The sequence below is a fragment of the Triticum dicoccoides genome, chromosome 2B (genome assembly GCF_002162155.2).
Source record: "Triticum dicoccoides isolate Atlit2015 ecotype Zavitan chromosome 2B, WEW_v2.0, whole genome shotgun sequence".
Taxonomy (NCBI): domain Eukaryota; kingdom Viridiplantae; phylum Streptophyta; class Magnoliopsida; order Poales; family Poaceae; genus Triticum; species Triticum dicoccoides.
In genome coordinates this window covers 26,089,125-26,109,508 of record NC_041383.1, presented here as the reverse complement: position 1 = coordinate 26,109,508, position 20,384 = coordinate 26,089,125, and the positions used below count along the sequence as shown (strand labels likewise).

The window sequence follows — 20,384 nt, the reverse complement described above, 5'->3', positions numbered from 1 at the left end:
CGGGTAGCCCCTCCCGTTTCCCCCACTTTACGTTAAGTGGGTACTTATCCCTAGACCACCTGCCCCTATATAAAGTACCGATGAGCCATCATTGTAATCCTTGATCATTGATTAATAAAGCTGGTCTCCATATTTCTCTGTGTCTTTTACTTTCGCGTTCAACTACTTCGTCTACGACGCTCGCTCTCGCTCCGCAAACTCGGACCGGACTCGCCGGCGGAGTTGTGGAACAAAATGGATCCTCGACTTGCGCAGTCACTAGGCCGGCCTGCTCAAAAGTCAAAACCCGGTAGGCGACCACTTTATATCGCTCAGAACAACTGATACATAACATTTGCGATGGTTTCGTGGTTGCTATGCACTGCTTTATGTGTGCAATTACGGTCAGTGACCTTTAGCAGGCTGTAGTTCGTGCTGCCCGTTAGCACCATCAGTACAGTTTCGTTTTCTATTTTTCGGATTTTTTTGATAAATATAAATATTTTAAAATAATAAAAAAGTTTGTGTCGAATAAAATGTTCACTAATACATAAACATTCTTTGTACTTCTAAAAAATTCATAAAAATTGTGCGTGTTATTTGAGCAAGTGTTCGCTATTTTAAAAGAAGTTAATATAATATTTTAAAATTAGAAGTCTTAATGTATTTTTCAGAAATGTTGATGTAATTCAATTTTTTTAATGTGATTTTAAAAAGTGTACAGAACAATTAAGTGTTCACACATATTAAATATTGTGCGTTCACATATCAGTAAATTTTTTGCACACTTAACAAAATGTTCATCAATATTTTAGGAAAATAATTATTAAATTTATTATTTAAAACAATCATGACTATTGTAAAAAAATTAGACTTATAATTATCTTTATTATTTACAAAAGATTTTTGATTTTACAAAAATCTTCATGAGTTTGAAAAAATGTTCTCAAATTTTCTAAAAGTATTTGAAATATTTATTAAATAATTTTTTTAATGTTTTGAGAGGTATTCAAGCCTTGGAAAAAATTACGCATTTAAGAATGTTCATGCATTTTTAAAAAAGTATTCACATGTCCAAAATCATGTACTCGTACTTCAATAGAGTGTTTGTGTATTTACCAAAAAAAATTATGTACTTTTTAAAAAATCACTTGTTTATCAAAAACACGTAATTTTTTGTAATAGTTTGCAACCTTGTACTAATTAAATGTGTGATGTGTTGTAATAGATATTTAGGTGTGCCATGAAACTTCTTGATTCTAGCAGATTTTGTCTATCTCTTTAAAAAATGCTACTTCCTCCGTTCAAAAATATTTGTCCTTTTTAGAGGTTTCAAATGGACTACCACATACGGATGTATATAGACATATTTTAGAGTGTAGATTCACTCATTTTACTTCGTATGTAGTCACTTGTTGAAATCTCTAAAAAGACAAATATTTAGGAATGGAGGTAGTAGATCATTCCAGTGCAATGTGCTGTAGACTTTTTTTTTTCATGGTAGCAAAGAAAGATCCTTGGGCCGGGCGCAGGCTTATATAATCATAGTTGGACTTTTGCAAGGACGGTCCAAAACCCGGCCCAGCGTGAGGAATGCCCCCATTTACTTGTACAGCAACCAACTCCTCCCGCAAAAACATTGGAAAAGAAAAGGGCCAAATCACTAGTTAAGGAGTACTTCTTGCGAAGACCACTCCAACTTCCCCAGGTTGCGACAAGTGGCGCGTTGCATGTGCGCAACTTGTCGCAACCTGGGAGTTTTCCCTTTTTTCGTAGATCCATTTATTTAAAGCGTTTTCTCTCTTAAACCGTGCGTCCAAATCTCGAATCGCTTTCGCCATCGGATTTCTCACGTCGTGATCTTTAAAACTAAACCCCATGTGATAGATTTTGACAAACTTTTTTTTCACGAAAAAAAACCGGATGAAAAAACAGGACGAAAAAACCGAAGCAGGAGCACGGGTTTTTTCCCTTTCCGAAAGAGGCACGCTCGTGCCTCTGAGGAAATCACAACCGTGTCTCTCGCGGAAGCAAAACCATGACTAGCGAAAGAAAAAAAAACAGAAAATGCGTTTTTTTTCCGTTTCCGTGGAAGCACGACCGTGACTCTCGAGAAAGCACAATCGTGCCTCTTGCGGAAGCAAAACCGTGACTCTTGCAAAAGAAAAATAATAAAAAACACGTATTTTTTCTGTTTCCAAGAGGCACGACCGTGGCTCTCGCGAAAGCACAACCGTGCCTCTCGCGGAAGTAAAACCGTGACTCTCGCGAAAAAAAAACCGTGTTTTTTTTCTGTTTCCGAGAGGCACGGTCGTGACGTTCGCGAAAGCAAAACTATGCCTCTTGCGGAAGCAAACCGTGATTTTCGCGAAAGAAAAAAAAAGAAAATGCGTTTTTTGCGCAATTTTTTTTTGAAAAGTTAGGGAAGACCGGTGAAAAACCAAAACGTTGAGAAAACTAAAAAAAAATCGTTTAAAAAGCCGAGAACGTGTGCGAAAAAATAAAAAAAAATAAAAAAATCTGGAGGGAGCGCCCAGAGCGCGACACGTGGCGAATGGCCGAGAGTGCGCCAATTGGCGGTGATTGTTGCGAGGCTCCCGAAGGAGCGCTCGTTAATTAGTTACTCCCAGAAAAGGGGAAAAGACATCAACAATATCGAACATGCCATAGATCCTTGATTACCTGACACTTGACACTGTCAAACAAAGTAATCCTTGCAAAGTCACTCTGAAAAAATGAGGCAGAATTCCAACCGAGTGATCGTCGATGGGTTAGTATCAGGTTTGAAACTTTCAATAGCTCGTACTTAGTCGTGAGGCACAGAAAAGCCATCGAAAGTGCAACTTCTCATGACAACAACAACGCGAGTTCATGGCCATCCTGCTTCCAGATCGGCCATGGAAAGAACCATTCTTGCCTGAACCAGTGTGCTCTGAACTGAAACAATATTACAAAACCGAATTTAACAGTACATGCCTAGTAGCATGAACTTCACTGAGCGAAAAATGTGGCAATATTTAAGGATTCGTCGGAGCATTACACAGCATATAATGTACCCTCAAGAGTTTAGATTAAATGATTAAACTGTACAGGAACGCGAAAAGTAAATTGTCTGAAATCAAATCGTCATGTTTTGCTGCCTAAAAGAGTCTGCAGGCAAATATATGTTGCAAGAATAGCTGGTAATCAAATGGCATTCCACTTTGCACCGAAATATTTGTGCTTCATCGTGCACACAATTCCTTGGCATCCTCCTCAACACTAGTAAAAAAGGGGCAATGGTCCAGGCCAGGTCAGCCCATTAGTCCCGGTTCAATTCAGAACCAGGACCAATGGGGGCATTGGACCCGGTTCGTGAGCCCCGGGGGCCGGCCGGGCCACGTGGGCCATTGGTCCCGGTTCGTCTGGACCTTTTGGTCCCGGTTGGTGGGACGAACCGGGACCAATGGGCCTCGCTCCTGGCCCACCACCATTGGTTCCGGTTGGTGGCTTGAACCGGGACCAAAGGCTGCCCTTTAGTCCCGGTTAAGGCCACCAACTGGGACCAATGGGTTGCCTATATATACCCCTCGCCCGCGAGCAGAGCACTCCCACTACTCTAGCTCACCTCCTATGGACACGAGGTGTTTGATGGAATGCCCGAGCCACACTACTTAAGCTTTCTCCTCTCTAAGCTCGACCTCCAAGCTCCATTTTCCTCAACATTTTTCTAGGTTTAGCGGTCCGTCACGTCCCGTCCCCGTCTTCACCGCCGTCGATCGCCCGCGCCGATCTTGTCGCCGGCACCACCGTGGTGAGCCTCTTGTTCTTATCTTCTTTCTGAAAGGAAAAAAGAAAGTCTTACTTGTATGTTTATATAGATACTTGTATAATTTTCTTACTTTTATTATTGCATCTTATATGTGCGATGATTTTGGTATCCGCCCCCATCGGCCCTCGTCCTGTCTATGATTCGGATGTGGTATATATTATTTTTTCATAACTATTGGTTCATTTATTGTTTATGACAATTATGCCGACCAACGTGACATAGATTTTATTTATCTAGGAGGTTGTTGAACTGGAAATTCCAACCGACCCTATTGTCGAGGGGTTAAATTTAGTTGAAGAAGAATACAATTTGTTGAAGGAAAAAATTAGAAAAATTGAGGAGGAGAAGATGATATTGGAGTTGCATGTTGCGGATGTCGTCGATGATCACAAAATCAAGATGGATGCAATGCACTTGAAGATTAGAAAGATTAGAAAATATGGCATTCATACCGAGGCTTGGTATCATTATGCCATTGGATCAGTTGTTACATTGGTTGCGATTATGATCGCATTTGTTTTCGCATTGAAATGTTTTACATAGTTTCAATGTATGGTTTAATTAATTTAGATGCTCTGCAGACCTTTATGTTGTTATATGAGAACTATGTATGTACTTTGGTTTTAATGTGATGATGAACTTCTATTAATTTGGTCACTTAATTATCTATTCATGATGTTCTGTAATGATTTTTGACACACTTAATTATATATAATGCACGCAGATGAACCGACAATGAATGTACGGTTCAAGACACACCTCCGAGTACATTAAGGGAGTGCATGATTTTCTCGAAGTGGCTGAGGCAAACAAGCAGCATGGTTTTATGTGTTGTCAATGCCCTATATGTGGGAATAAAGTCTTACTTTGACCGGAAAATCTTTCACACCCACCTTCTTTACAAGGATTTCACGTGACACTATAATGTTTGGACGAGGCACGGAGAAATAGGGGTTATGATGAAAGACGGCGAAGAAGAAGAGTACGATGAAAACTATGTGCCCCCTGAATACAGTGATGCCACTGAAGATCAAGAGGAACCAGACGATGTGCACGATGATGCTGCAACGGGCGAAGCTGCTGAAGATCAAGAGGAACCAGACAATGTGCCCGATGATGATGATCTCCGCCGGGTCATTGTCGATGCAAGGACGCAATGCGAAAGTCAAAAGGAAAAGCTGAAGTTCGATCGCATGTTAGAGGACCACAAAAAAGGGTTGTACCCCAATTGCGAAGATGGCAACACAAAGCTCGGTACCGTACTGGAATTGCTGCAGTGAAAGGCAGAGAATGCTGTGCCTGACAAAGGATTTGAGAAGCTACTGAAAATATTGAAGAAGAAGCTTCCAAAGGATAACAAATTGCCCGACAGTACATACGCAGCAAAGAAGGTCGTATGCCCTCTAGGATTGGAGGTGCAGAAGATACATGCATGCCCTAATGACTGCATCTTCTACCGCGGTGCGTACAAGGATCTGAACGCATGCCCGATATGCGGTGCATTACGGTATAAGATCAGACGAGATGATCCTGGTGATGTTGACGGCGAGCCCCCCAGGAAGAGGGTTCCTGCGAAAGTGATGTGGTATGCTCCTATGATACCATGGTTGAAACGTCTGTTTAGAAACGGAGAGCATGCCAAGTTGATGCGATGGCACAGTGAGGACCGTAAGAAAGACGGGAAGTTGAGAGCACCCGCTGACGGGTCGCGGTGGAGAAAAATCAAGAGAAAGTACTGGGATGAGTTTGCAAGTGACCCAAGGAACGTATGGTTTGCTTTAAGCGCGGATGGCATTAATCCTTTCGGGGAGCAGAGCAGCAATCACAGCACCTGGCCCGTGACTCTATGTATGTATAACCTTCCTCCTTGGATGTGCATGAAGCGGAAGTTCATTATGATGCCAGTTCTCATCCAAGGTCCTAAGCAACCCGGCAACGACATTGATGTGTACCTAAGGCCATTAGTTGAAGAACTTTTACAACTGTGGAATGGAAACGGTGTACATACGTGGGATGAGCACAAACAGGAGGAATTTGACCTAAAGGCGTTGCTGTTCGTGACCATCAACGATTGGCCCGCTCTCAGTAACCTTTCAGGACAGACAAACATGGTATACCACGCATGCACGCACTGTTTACTTGACACCGATAGTATATACCTGGGAAGCTGCAGGAAGAATGTGTACCTGGGCCATCGTCGATTTCTTCCGACCAACCATCAATGTCGAAAGAAAGGCAAGCATTTCAAAGGCGAGGTAGATCACCGGAAGAAGCCCGCCATGCGTACCGGTGATCACATACTTTCTATGGTCAATGATTTACACGTAATCTTTGGAAAGGGTCCCGGCGGACTAGCCGTTCTGAGTGACGCTGGGGGACACGCACCCATGTGGAAGAAGAAATCTATATTTTGGGACCTACCCTACTGGAAAGACCTAGAGGTCCGCTCTTCGATCGACGTGATGCACGTGACGAAGAACCTTTGCGTGAACCTGCTAGGCTTCTTGGGCGTGTATGGGAAGACAAAAGATACAGCTGAGGCACGGGAGGACCTGCAACATTTGCACGAAAAAGACGGCATGCCTCCAAAGCAGTATGAAGGTCCTGCCAGCTATGCTCTTACCAAAGAAGAGAAGGAAATCTTCTTTGAATGCCTGCTTAGTATGAAGGTCCCGACTGGCTTCTCGTCGAATATAAAAGGAATAATAAATATGGCAGAGAAAAAGTTTCAGAACCTAAAGTCTCATGACTGCCGCGTGATTATGACGCAACTGCTTCCGGTTGCATTGAGGGGGCTTCTACCGGAAAACATCCGATTAGCCATTGTGAAGCTATGTGCATTCCTCAATGCAATCTCTCAGAAGGTGATCGATCCAGAAATCATACCAAGGCTAAGGAGTGATATGGTGCAATGTCTTGTCAGTTTCGAGCTGGTGTTCCCACCATCCTTCTTCAATATCATGACGCACGTCCTAGTTCATCTAGTTGACGAGATTGTCATTCTGGGCCCCGTATTTCTACACAATATGTACCCCTTTGAGAGGTTCATGGGAGTCCTAAAGAAATATGTCCGTAACCGCGCTAGGCCAGAAGGAAGCATCTCCATGGGCCATCAAACAGAGGATGTCATCGGGTTTTGTGTTGACTTCATTCCTGGCCTTAAGAAGATATGTGTCCCTAAATCGCGGTATGAGGGGAGACTGACTGGAAAAGGCACGCTTGGAAGGGACTCAATAATATGCAGGGACTCAATAAAATGCTGCGAAGAAGAAGCTTCACCATCGCACGGGGTCAGGTGGCTACCTCAAAGCCCGGCCTAAGTGGTCCAAGGCTGAGAATGATCTGCTTGAAAAAGGGATCGAACCAGAGACAATGTACTGGCCAGACCGTTGCCGGACTTGGTTCTTCGGGGCTGACGGAACCTTGGACCCTGTATCAGGGAAGTGCCATTGGACGGACGAGCAATTGCAAATACCAGTCAAGCACCTTCGGCACTATATCGATGCAGCGCAGCGAGGGACGTTCGTTCTAGACAGGGAGAAGGACGAGCTCACAATGGCCCTCGGGAATCCTGAGCACCTTGGACGGACACGAGGCACGCCAGGCTCCATTCCGTGGAAGGTTGGTTTTCCGGACGCAGGGGGTTACAAAACCCACGAGAGGAGGAAGAAACTGGAGCAGGGCCAACTGCAGGCGCTGGACGAAAGGGTAATGGGGCTAGAGGAACGAGAAGCAACAGATCGCAGCAAACGACCTGCAGAAGCTTCCCCCGAAGCTACCCCGCCATCTCAGCGGAGAAGCAGCGTGGCTTCCACCGAGCTGCTTCAGCCGGAGCATTTCTTGACGGCTCATGCCAGCTATCCCGTGGATGCTATCACAGAGTCTCAAAATTGCTACATTATGACGCGATGGATGAATTTGAAGGTCAAGGCGGCTGTTGGCTCTGTTTATCCTACTGGACCCGGCGCAACTTATCACTGCCGGGCGATTCTAGAAGGATATGCTAGGGTGATGGTGGATGAAATAACAGAGGGATTTGAGGACCTCCTACTTCACCACCCTACCGGTGAAGGGGAGACTAGGCTGGGTTCTGCTCTGAAGACTCCATGCCTATGGCGGAAGGAGCTCATCAACCTTCCGAACTGGACGCCTCCGCCTCCTCCTCCTCCTCCGGCGAGTCAGGGCACTCCGCCTCCTCCACCGCCTCCTCCTCCGGCGAGTGACGATCAGGGCACGTGTGGCGGCACTCCGCCTCCTTCTCCGGCGTGTGGCGGCACTCCGCCTCCTTCTCCGCCTGCGCCGGCGCTCCCGAGCAGCCAGCAGCCTTCTCCTTCTCCGCCTCGCTAGCAAGGGCAGAAGAGACCCACCGCCACCCCGGCTGCTCCGGCGCGTCGTAGTCCTTCTCCTCCGCCTCGTAAGCAAGCACGAAAGAAGACAGACGCCGCAGCCGCTCCGTCTGCTCCGGCGTCTAGCAGCACAACCAGAGGCGGGAGGCAATACAGATACGATCCACCTCTCAAGTCTCTAGAGAAGTTACCGTACGAGAGGACCGAGGAGGAAAATGATACGATCGTGCGGACCCACGTGAAGGAGTTCTTTAAAGGGGTGAAAGCAAAAAGACATCCACCTCCGGAGGAGAAGGTAGATCCGGTGAAAGCAAAGCGCACTCTCGATGCCCTGAGGAAACCGGCAAAGTCTCCGTTGAGAACCAACTATGAGCGCATTACTGAACAGACATATCTCCAAGCGGAGCGGTCGGGAAGTACTGTCAGACATCAAAGGTCAAGAGAACGAGCAGCTGCGAAAAAAATTGACCAGCTCGACGAACAAGCAAACCAATCGTGCCCCCCGCTCAATGTGTCTAGCGGCAACATCGTGGCTAATGCTCCGTGGATGGTGGCCGGTTATGGCAATCTACAAGATTACCTGCCTGACGATCAACTTCCTGATTTCATGGAGGTGGACGAACACATATACGAGTACGGGAAGCCTCTCGTCAAAGATGAAAAATCTCTAGCAACGATGATGCGAAGATTCCATACTTGGTACATGAAAACCTCCAGAAAGTCTGGGGGGACGAATAGTTTGTATCTGCACATTAAAGAGGAGCATGACCTCGTTGGAACTGATCTGTTGTGTGTTCCATTTGAGGAGTTCTTCGCGTTCTTCAATCAAAAGGCCCTCGATAAATTAACGGTCTTTTGTTACTGCCTGTAAGTACTATTTCTGTCATTAAGTCTCTATATATAGCTCGGCTCTTTCATTGCATGTATTTATAATTAATTATCCTCAATATATTATGCAGATTGAAGATCGTCGAGTGCAAAAAACAAGAAATTTATGATATTGGGTTCATTAACACAAATATCATAGATGAATTTCTGGTTAAAAAGCACGTCGAAGAGGCCGATGACAACTTGCTACAATCGTTGATCAAAAATCAAAATGAAGATACCATACTCTTTCCTTACAACGGCAAGTGAGTGTTACTGTCGTGTGCATATTCGGTTTCCCTTATTACTCGAGTGAGGTTATAGTAATGTAATTGATGAGTTATGCATGCGTGCGCAGGTACCACCATGTTCTTCTGGAGATTAAGCTTGAGCGGGGACTAGTAACCGTCTTAGACTCGAGACGGAAAGATCCCGAAACCTATGCGGATATGACTGAAATGCTCAACAAGTAAGTTCAATCGATCATTATCGCACCATATCGGCAACTTTTTGTTCATTTCCTGATATCTCAAGTAATAATAATTATTTTCTTTGTCTTGCAGGGTTTGAAAACAGTTCACCGCAGAAGCTCCGGGACTGCCGAAGGAGCTGCAATATACATACCCGAAAGTAAGTACTACTGGCTAGCTAGTTGTGCGCATCTCCCATTGATTCTATAGCTATACTTTCATCAATGCCATTTATAATACTTCATTATCAGTTTGATTGACCTCTATTTCTCGTAAAGTGTTTGTGGCAGGAACAAGGGAATGATTTCTGTGGATACTACGTGTGCGAGTTCATCCACAACGCGACTTTGAAAAACAAGCGGTGCTACTCTCAAAGACAATACGAAGTGCGTAAGCAATAATATTCACAATTTCATTTTATTACACCATCATTTCTGTTGAGTTTCATTCATATATATGTATTAATTAACCCCCTTCTTCAAATTAGATGTGGCAGATGCGGAATGAACTCTTAGAACCAGATCGCATGAAAGCAATTCAAGAGGAATTGGCGGGATTCTTTCTTGACCATGTCATCAACAAAGCCGGAGAATACCATGTGGAAGTTGATTTCAATTGCTAGGGAATTGTAATTAAGAGATCTTACATATTGTACATGTATGTAGACAGTAGCGTCGGATACATGATACGAAAACTTGTTGTTCGACCAATCTCTCGGAGAAGGAGAGGTCGATCGATCATTTCTCTCGGTATGCATGACGAACTTCTGTACTCAATGGTTCTCTCGATCACTTATGTATATAGTACATAGCGTCGACCAAGCACGGACATAAGAGAGGACACTTCCTCTATTAATTAGCTAGCTAACACAATATATGAAACACCTAAATTAACCCCCCAAAACCTCCAACCCCTCCCCCTCTTTTAAAAAAAACAAAAATCCCAGCCACTAGAATACTGACGCGTGGATGCCTTTTGGTCCCGGTTGATGCCACCAACCGGGACCAAAGGCCCCCCTGCCTGGGCTTGGCGCACCGGCCACGTGGAGGACCATCTGTCCCGGTTCGTGTTTGAACCGAGACTAAAGGGGGAGGTATTAGTAACGACCCATTAGTCCCGGTTCATGAACCGGGACTAAAGGCCCTTACAAACCGGGACAAATGCCCTGTTTTCTATCAGTGCAATCTCCTGCCTGCTAGTAGTAGCAGGTTCTCTGCAAAATGTACAAGGTCAACAACTCGTACAATTAAATCAAGTTGAGATCAGCGATGGCTACTTCATTTTTGTACATATACTACTTTGAGCAGGGATACACAAACCAACATAAGAAATGTAAAATAATAATAAAACAATGAGCAATATGACGGTACATACTCATAATTTTTGTTGGGGATGTGGGCCAGCACTTTCTTGTTCTCCTCAAGCTAGCACCACTTCTCCAATTCTGGACAGTCAACAATACACAGATCCTTGAGGCTAGTGAGTTTCTGCATTGTATCCGGCAACGAGTTGAGCTGCTTGCACCGGACTATCTTGAGTTCCTGGAGAGAGGTGAGCTCACCCAAGTACTCCGGGAGGCATGTTCCGACCTAACCATTAACCTCAAGGCACTGCAGATTAGGTGGTGGCACTAATTCCCCCAACAAAGCACTGTCCTCCACTCGACGGACAGAGTCCAAAGTCCAAGAAAGCTTCAACTTTTCAAGCTTCTGTTTCTCCACCAATTTGACACTCTGTGCTTCCACTTTAGACTTGACCTTTTCTAGGCAGCTTACCTGGAGCTCTTGGCAATTTACACCCTCCAGCTGAACAATGTTGCTGCTGCTATATGCAACGTCATCATCGACAATGCGAACCACAAACTGGCAATTCTCTAGGCCCGACACTTCATCAGATCTATAAACTTGAGAGACTTCATTTCACCAACCTTCTTGAGTATGATGCAGCCTGAGAGATTCAGTGTTTTTAGCTTGTTGAGCTCACCTAGACTCGCAGGTAGACCAAAAAGAAATGTGTGATGAGACAGGTCCAAATGTTCTAGGCTGGAAAGACCGCTGACACACTCTCCAAGGTATTTGAGATTCTCTACTTGTGACTCTCCATGGTAGTAAAAGATAGGATTCAGGCACGCTGACAAGTTCAGATGCCGGAGTTTGGTGAGCTTGCATAAACCATCATTTAGCCCTTGGAGATCGGAACGGTGCTGAGCAAGATGACAGCAAGGGTTTGATAAGTTCAAATGCTCCAGAGTGGTGAGGCCCCCAAGGCTTTTCCCAATCCCTTCAAAACAAGACCGGAATGATAAATTCAGGTGTACCCGTTTGCCGAGCTTCTGAAGCGGTTCTGGAAGCTCTGCCAATCCATGGCAGCGTGACAGATTGACATGGGACAAGTTAATAAGATCTCCAAATGATTCAGCAAGTGTTGCAAGTCCAGAGCAGCCTGACAAGTTGGCATGCACTAAACGGATTAGCTTCCAAACGACTCTGGTAGGTTCAGTAGCCTGGAGCAGCCTGATAAATCGATGTGGATCAGATTTATGAGATCCCCCAATGACTCAGGCAGAGTTATCTAGATGGCTAGATAGTAGCTTGAACATCCTGCAAACCATCTCACCAAGTCATGCACCAAATCATGTATAGTGAACAAGGTCCCAACCTTATCATCCTTTGCCCTAGCCTGGAATAAATTCAGGGCATAACCACATAATTAGAAAATGCATTATAAATGATTATCTTGAAAAAGTATAACTAAGATTGTTCAACTTGGATATATTGACATCTGCAGCCCAGGTGTATTAGACTACTTATAAAATTTAGTAACAAGCTTATATATGTGTCTTAATCTCTTAGAGGTATGAAATCCTTCCATTTCACAATATCATGCCCCTCTCGTGCATACCTTCTACTAGATTCACATAGATTCAGTAAAATTTACTTCAATTTCGTAGCTCTAGAATATGATGAATTTGTAAAACATACTACTCCCTCCGTCCCATAATATAAGAGCGTTTTTCAAACTATGTTAGTTCGAAAAACGCTCTTATATTATGGGACGGAGGGAGTAGTAGACAATTACTCACATGGTCCGACTTTGCGGTTTGAAGGAATGACATGTCCAGAAGCGTTGTAATATGCTCCTCAGCTATCTGTGTGGCAGACGAAATTTCAGATGCCTCAATGAGGTTGAGAGCAATCCATTGATGAACCAGATCATCTTTGACTATGTTGTGCCCGTTTGGGAAGATTTTACAATAATAAGCAAAGCATAGCCTCAAATCCGGTGCCATGCTCCTGAAACTTAACTCGAAAGTTGAAATCGGTAAAAGAAATGTTGAATCTAGCATGGCATCTTCCCATTTCCTAACATCTTGGGAAGAAGCTTGCAATCCCGCAAATGCTTGAGCCGCTGGTGGTACACCGCAGCACTTGCTTGCCATCTCCCGTCCTACCTTCTCAGCCTCTTGTTTATCTTCCTTTTTGAAATGGATTGATTTCTTGATTATTTCCCAACATGTGTCATCACTCAATGGTTTTAGCTTGTACGGCTCAACAGTACAGATGTTCCTCGCGATGGCCTGGTTGCATGTGGTTACTATCACGTCCATCTTGTCTCCCAAGGAAGTTAACATGGACTTCAACTCCCCTAACCGAATGGGATCCTCCTCCCACAAGTCATCCAAAACAAGGAGTACCTTACCATTAAGTACCTGGTGAAGATGCTCCATTATACTCTCAATACCCATTTGTGAACCATGGTCATCGTTGATCTCTTGTTCTCCTGTAGCTCCTGTTATCCGGTGAATTATGGACTCTCCTACTGTATGAAAGTCAAGTTCGGGCCAGACTTGGACCCATACCCGGAAGTCGTAACCTGGAAGGAAGTGGGTATCATTAAAAATCATTTGTGCCAAGGTTGTCTTGCCAATTCCTGCAAGCCCAAAGATTGGAAGAATGGTGGTGATGGGCTCTCGTGTGATGTGCTTAGCAGATAGCAGCACAGCCACTATCCTCTGTTTATTTGATCCCCTTTCAAACACCAATGCTTCCTCTAAAAATGGTCAGTTTGGCCATGTTTTTCGCCCGTCTATAATTTTCTTGAATGCCGCATCCTCTGACTCCTCGAACAATGAGTATCTATAGTACTTGTCTTCTATATCCATAATTTTTGTTTTCATCAGAACCAGCTTCATGGCCATGGCGTTCTTCGTGGTGGGAATGCAGGGCAACATCCTTGTCATCTGCAAATACAGATCATTATATTGATTCGAGGAAACATCATATCATCATGCAATCAAAACACCAGAACATTACCGAAAAAGGGTTTCCCCCCACTTTGTATTAGAAAGCAACCAACACCGATACAAGGATCGGTGGGGCGACCAGCACATCAAGCCCAAAAGAAAAATAAGAAGAAACAAATGCTAACAACGGCAGCTCGACAAAGCGTGGACGACCCGCCACCGCTATGCCCACCAGAAACAGACCACCACAACCCTCCGAACCACCGCGTACAAAGCAGCACCTCCAAGAAGGAAAGCGACGCCGACGACGCTGCTGCCCGGACATGTCCTAGGGTTTTCCCGGCACGCGGAGGGAGGTGGGGGATGGATATCATCGACACCTGAATGGTGGCACCCGGGGGCACTACTAGGAAAAGGCCTGCTAGTAGCGCACCTGTTTTGCCTACTAATGGCGCACTACAGGTGCGCCACTAGCACCACGCCATTAGAATTTTTTACTAATGGTGCACCACAGGTGCGCCATTAGTATACCAGATACTAATGACGCACCAGGCAGTGCGCCATTAGTATACCAGATACTAATGGCGCACCAGGCAGTGCGCCATTAGTATACCAGATACTAATGGTGCACGAGACAGTGCGCCATTAGTATAGCCCACGGTGCGCCATTAGTATACCAGATACTAATGGCGCACCACATAGAAGGCGCCATTAGTAACAATTTTTTTCAAATATTTTTTCAGATTTTTTTTCATTTTTTTTTCAAATTATTTTTCAATTATTTTTCGTTTTTTCCTTAATCTCGGGTCACTATGGCTTAACCTCGGGTCAATATGCTTAATCTCAAGTCAAATCGTACTGAGTGGTCAAACTTCCCGAAAGGTCACCCATCCTCACACTACTCCAGCCTGAGCATGCTTAACTTCGCAGTTCTATCCAACCCCAGCACCACCTTACTTAATAGGCACTTGTTGATATATCTATCATATCAATCCTACTAAACCTTGTTGATGTCTAGGACTTTGTTCATGTTCATGAGTATGATGAAATTTTGAAAAATATTTCAAACTTCCTGGTCATATTACGAAACAATTTTTTTTCTGTTACTAGTGGCGTACCTAGCAAACGGTGCACCACTAGTAAGTTTGAAGTTTTTTGAATTTTTTTGCCTCTAGATCTTGAAAGCCCCGTAACTTTTTTCTGTTAGATTTTTGAGGATTTTGAAAATGTTTAACGGGGTTCTCCCGTTAAATTCGGATGTAGCTTTTCAAGTAGATGATTTTTCATATAAAAAACTTTTTAATCCGAGTTCGTATGCAAAAGTTATGCCCATTTTACAAATTCCAGAGAGATTTTACAAATAAAGTCAAAATTCATATTTGTAAATTTTCCCAACAACTAGACCACATATCACCTGGGAAACTTATTTTCTTTTATTTTTTTGACATTTCCATCATTTTCTTTTATTTTTTTAAAACTAAAAAGGCGGTCCGGGGGTGCATTCGGTGGATTTTTGGGCCAAGTTAGTAATGGCGCACCGTGGGAGTGGTGCGCCATTACTAGTTCAATTAGTAATGGCGCACCACTCCCACAGCGCACTATCCCCTGCTGCGACATTACTAGTTTTAAAAAAAAAATTTAAGAAAAGTTTCAAAAAAAAAAATACTAGTGGCGCACCGTAGATGTGGTGCGCCATTACTAGTTTTGAAAAAAAAAATTGTTACTAATGACGCACCGTGTATGTAGTGTGCCATTAGTATTTAGACACTAATGGTGCACCAACACATGGTGCGCCATTATATATAGTAGTGGCGCACCACATGTCTGGTGCGCCATTAGTGTCCATATCATCTATAGCCCTTTTCCTAGTAGTTGGGTGTCACGGCATCGGAGCCGAAGACCGGCAAGGATTTCTCCCGCACTCCAACCCCACCACCCAACAGATCGGAGCCGACCAGCCAGACTACCGCCCACCACCATGCGCCAACACAGTAGTGCCACCACCCACGCCGCCTCACTACAAACACCACCACGAGGCCAAGAGGACCGGAGAGAAGCGCACCACGACGGGAGCAGCAACACCGACGCCGAGCGGGAGGGAACCACCTCCACCGCCGTTGTGCGGGAGGTCCGTGCCTCCGGCACCATCGCGCCAGCCGTCCGGACACGGCAGCGGGGCATGCCGGGCCACCCCTAGCCCAGCCAGGCCCAGAGCGGGCCCATTAAGCCCCGCCGGCCACGATGCAGCAGGACGGCGTCGGCGCCGCCAGCACCCAGCTGCTCGTCACGTCTCCCATGCCTCCCAGAAGCCACGCCAGAGACCATCCCCGTTGCCGGCCCACCCAGGCCCAGATGGAGCCCGAAGGGCCCAGATCTGGGCTAAGCGGACGACGCCAGATCATGCCGCCGCGCCGCCCCGCCGCCGCCTAAGTGCACCCCGCGGAGCAGCTCCGCCCGCGTCAGAGAGCGAGCGGGAGGGAAAGGGCAAGGAGGCCGTCGCCACCAGCAGCCCCGGGGCCAAGCCGGCCGCGGGCGCCGACGACGGGGGCAGGAAGGAAGGAGGGAGGGGGGCTGGAGGGAGGAGGGAGGACGCGCGGCCGGTCGCTCGTGGGGGGGGGGGAGGATGCGGTCGAGTGGAGGAAACAGGGGTCAACACCAGAACATTTAACAATACTACAGATAAACACCGCAAGATAAAAAAAACACCACAGCTAAAACACCAATCAATGAATTATACTCTAGCCAATCTCATGTTCAGCGAAGGCAGCAAGCAAGTACTCCCTTCGTTCCATAATACTTGTCATTTTTTTAGTTTAAATTTGAACTAAACCAATTTAAACTGAAACAACGACAAGTATTATGGAACCGAGAGAGTAATGAATAGTACTCCCTCCGTCTAGGTGTATAAGTCACCTTACGAAAACCAAATAATCTCAAAACACTTAGGTGCGGTGCATTAACTCTCGTTTCTTGTTTCTTGACATAATAAAGGAATCAACCAATAAAAGATGTGAGGCGTGCATGTTTTTAATGACTTGAGACTACCAAACACGACATGCAATGGTCAATTCATTGAATGCAATGCTATTAATTAGCAAATAAACATTAAGTTATCTCGTTTTCCCTTCGCCTTGGTCACGGTGGACGACCTAGGATGACTTATGCACCTAGACGGAGGGAGTGCTTGCTTTGCCGGAACAAGAAAGTATACTACTCCCTCAACCTCAGTTTATAGGGCATGCGCGTGCCCCTAGGTCGTGAATTTGACCAACCTAATACAAGTCATATATTACAAAAAATATACCAATATAAACTTCAGATGTTCTATTTTCAAACAATATAATTTTTATATTATATAGTTTATATTAGGGTGATAAAATTGGCTACCTAAATATACGTGCAGGATTTGTAAACTGAAACAGAGGGAGTACTCCTTCTGTCTCGTAATGTAAGACCCTGCTACATCCAATTTATGAGTATATTGGATAGTAGAAAAAAGGCATGTTGGAGTACAATACCATCGCAGTGGTCTGTGACCTCGCGTCCTGCAACTCGTCGACTATGTCCATGATCTGGTAGGTGGCTACCCTGACCTGCCGCAGCCATACCAACTGCATCTTAGACCTGAACAGTAGAATCTCGGCCTTCTCCAGCAACGCCTCCATGGTCTCCAGCGCCTCCAAAATCTCCCGCAAGCAAGTGCTGACGTTCAAGCCCACCATGGCTTCATCTTCAATGGCAGATCTGAGCTTCACGCATATCCTCTGGACGATGGCTTGGGCCATGGCTTCTCCTTTGCTCCTACAGCAAGCTCTTCTCGATTTTATTTTATTTTTGACAGCAGCGAGCTCTCGATGTATGTGTTCAGCAAAGGGATAAGATGGGATATTGGGTGGACGGAGGGAGGCACAGAGGATGCGCACGCGTGCTGTTGTATCTTTGGGGATGTCCCAGCGCAACTCGTACGTCGGCATACCCCAGGGCGGCCGTCGGCATACAAAAACCGTCGGCATAGTGAGCTAAGCCGATGGTGTCCGTACCACCGTCGGCATACACACACCGTCGACAACATTTATCACCTGACGGCCGTTGACGGCGCCGCCGTTAAAGGTGTGCCAATTATACGCTGACACGTGGCAGCTCCGGGGCAACCGTGGCCTGGCGCTACGCCGACGGTTAGGCCGTCGGCATAGGCTGGCCTAACCATCGGCGTAGCTCCACGGCAGACTTCCCCGGAGTTGCCACGTGTCGGCCGCCGGTAACACAGTGGGAACTATGCCGACGGTTTAACCGTCGGCGTAGATATGCACTATTTTCTTTTTTTTTCTTCTGTTTTTGTTGCATTTCAATTCAAATAACAACATATGTATATATATATCATCATCACAACAGAAAAGAGAAGATAATTATCACAAGTTCATCATCATCGCAAGTCCAACATGATAAACATCATCACAAGTCCAACATAAAAGTATCATCATCACAAGTCCAACATAAAAGTATCATCATTGCAAGTCCAACATGATAAACATAATAGCAAGTCCAACATAGAAGCATCATCATCGCAAGTCCAACATGATCACAATAAAAGGATCATCATCACAAGAAACATAAAAGACCATAAAGTTCGTCACCGCCAAAGGCTTAAGCGGCATCACTTCCACTACCAAAGCCGAGGCCACCGAAGCCGAGGTCGTCACCGCTACCGCTAGCACTAGCGCCACCGCGACCACCACCGCCATGCCAGACCGGAGTGACCGGGCTCTGTGACTCAGGAGTGGAACCATTAGCAGCACCACCACCGGTTCCCTGCATGTTTGAAAAGAGATGGTAAGGCAATATATGATTGTATTGAATAAACGAGAAGTCGTGGTTGAATAGGTTGGTGATGTACTAACCGAGTGACATTGTAGTGGTCTGCCAGAAATTGTTCAAACATAGGCACCACTGGTTGTGGTCTAGGAGGTGGTGGTGGTGGTTCCATTGTAAGAATCTGCCCGGTTGCCATAGACGCAAACATAAGCTGCGTCATGCGATTGTTGTGCTTCGTGACTGCTGCAACTCTCTGGTTCCAGTCGTAGAGCTGCTGATGTTGGAACTCCATGTAGGCCTACAATATGACATGATGCAACTCATAATACATAACAAAGCGGAAAATAAAAGTAGAAAGAAAAAAGATAACAGGGAAAATACTTACAGAGTTGCGCCGGGCTAGGATGGCCTGTGCAGTGGACATGCTCGGGCGTGGGCGTGGGCTCGGCCTCGGGTTGGTAGCTCGGATCCGTCTGTAGGAGATAGAAGGGGTGATCACCGAATCCAGAACCGCCGACCCACCATGACTCCTCGGCCCTATGCTCACCACCGCCCTCTCGTCGGCATCCACAGACATGGGGTATGCTTTGTCAGGATTCCACTTCTTAAACTCCTTCTTGTAGGACTCCAGGTTCTCCCAGGCATTGCCATAGTACTCACTCTCGTCATCCTTGCGATTAGGCCGCACATGGGCGAGCCTCCACGACTCGATGTCTGAGAGCGGCCGCTTCAGTTTCTCCTCCTGCTCCGCCAAGCAGAGGTTAGTCATACATAAGAACATACGGAAAATAGAAGATCAAGAATGTTTCATGTACATAGATATACCTGAATTTTCATGGTGTGCCAGTGGTTTCGGTTTCCCTGATCGTGTGTTCCATCATGTCCTCGATTCGCCTTGTTTATGCTGCTCTTGGCAGCAAACTCCGTGTCCTCGCCGACCCACATATCCACCAATCTCGCCCATCCCTCCGGGTGGCGATAGCACCAATCAGGAGGCACCTACATAATGAAGCATAATGGCATGTGAACAAGAAACAATGAAATTTACCACAAACGTCGGAATGAAAAGTCTGTTATGCTTACCAACATGTACTCCTCCCGTTTCAAGGTAAGGTCCTGTGCCTTAGCTTCTTCCTTGGTCACCTTCATGCCATGTTTATCGTGATAATACCGTGAGATGGCCACCCAGCGCACCTCGTACTGTATTTGACAGGTCTACTTCCTTGCAGCCCACAACACGTACACATCGGCCATGGCCTTGTGCTCCTTAAGAACTCTATAGAATTTCTAGAGGCAATCATAAAACCAGAACGGAACAAGCGATGAGTTAAATGATTCGATGACAAACTATGAAAGAAGCTCAAGATTAGTGTTTCTAAAGAGGACTTACCCAAAAGTTTGATATCACGGCCTTAGCAGCCGTCTCATGGGCCGGGTGGAAGGCCGCTTCGCAGTGATCCCAGCACATGGCCAAAATCTTGCGCTCCGGGTGGTTGACTGGGTGTGGAGTGAACATCCCCGACCAATATTTATTCAACAGGATAGTGATGATGCCGTTTGGAAGACGGGCACCATTAGGATATTTCCAGGAGCTGCAAAAGAATGAAAAATATTAGTATGTGTACAATAAAAATTATAGTATGTGTTTAAAATATTATTAAGGGGCACTTACTTTTTCCCCGTGGGATCAATGAGCCACTTCATCTCCTCGGTAGCAGGAGGATCCGGGAGTCGCGCACCACCACGCAGCCAAGCCTTCTTCTTGCCACCCACCTCCCCGCCACCACCATCCTCCTCGCCACCACCATCCTCCCTGCCACCACCATCCTTCCCACCACAACCATCCTCCCCGCATG

General features: G+C 45.7%; 1 pseudogene; it reads right to left on the bottom strand.

Annotated features, from left to right (window-relative positions):
* Window positions 1-2,826: 2,826 nt before the first annotated feature.
* LOC119360298 lies at window positions 2,827-17,568 on the bottom strand (annotated as a pseudogene).
* Window positions 17,569-20,384: the final 2,816 nt, after the last annotated feature.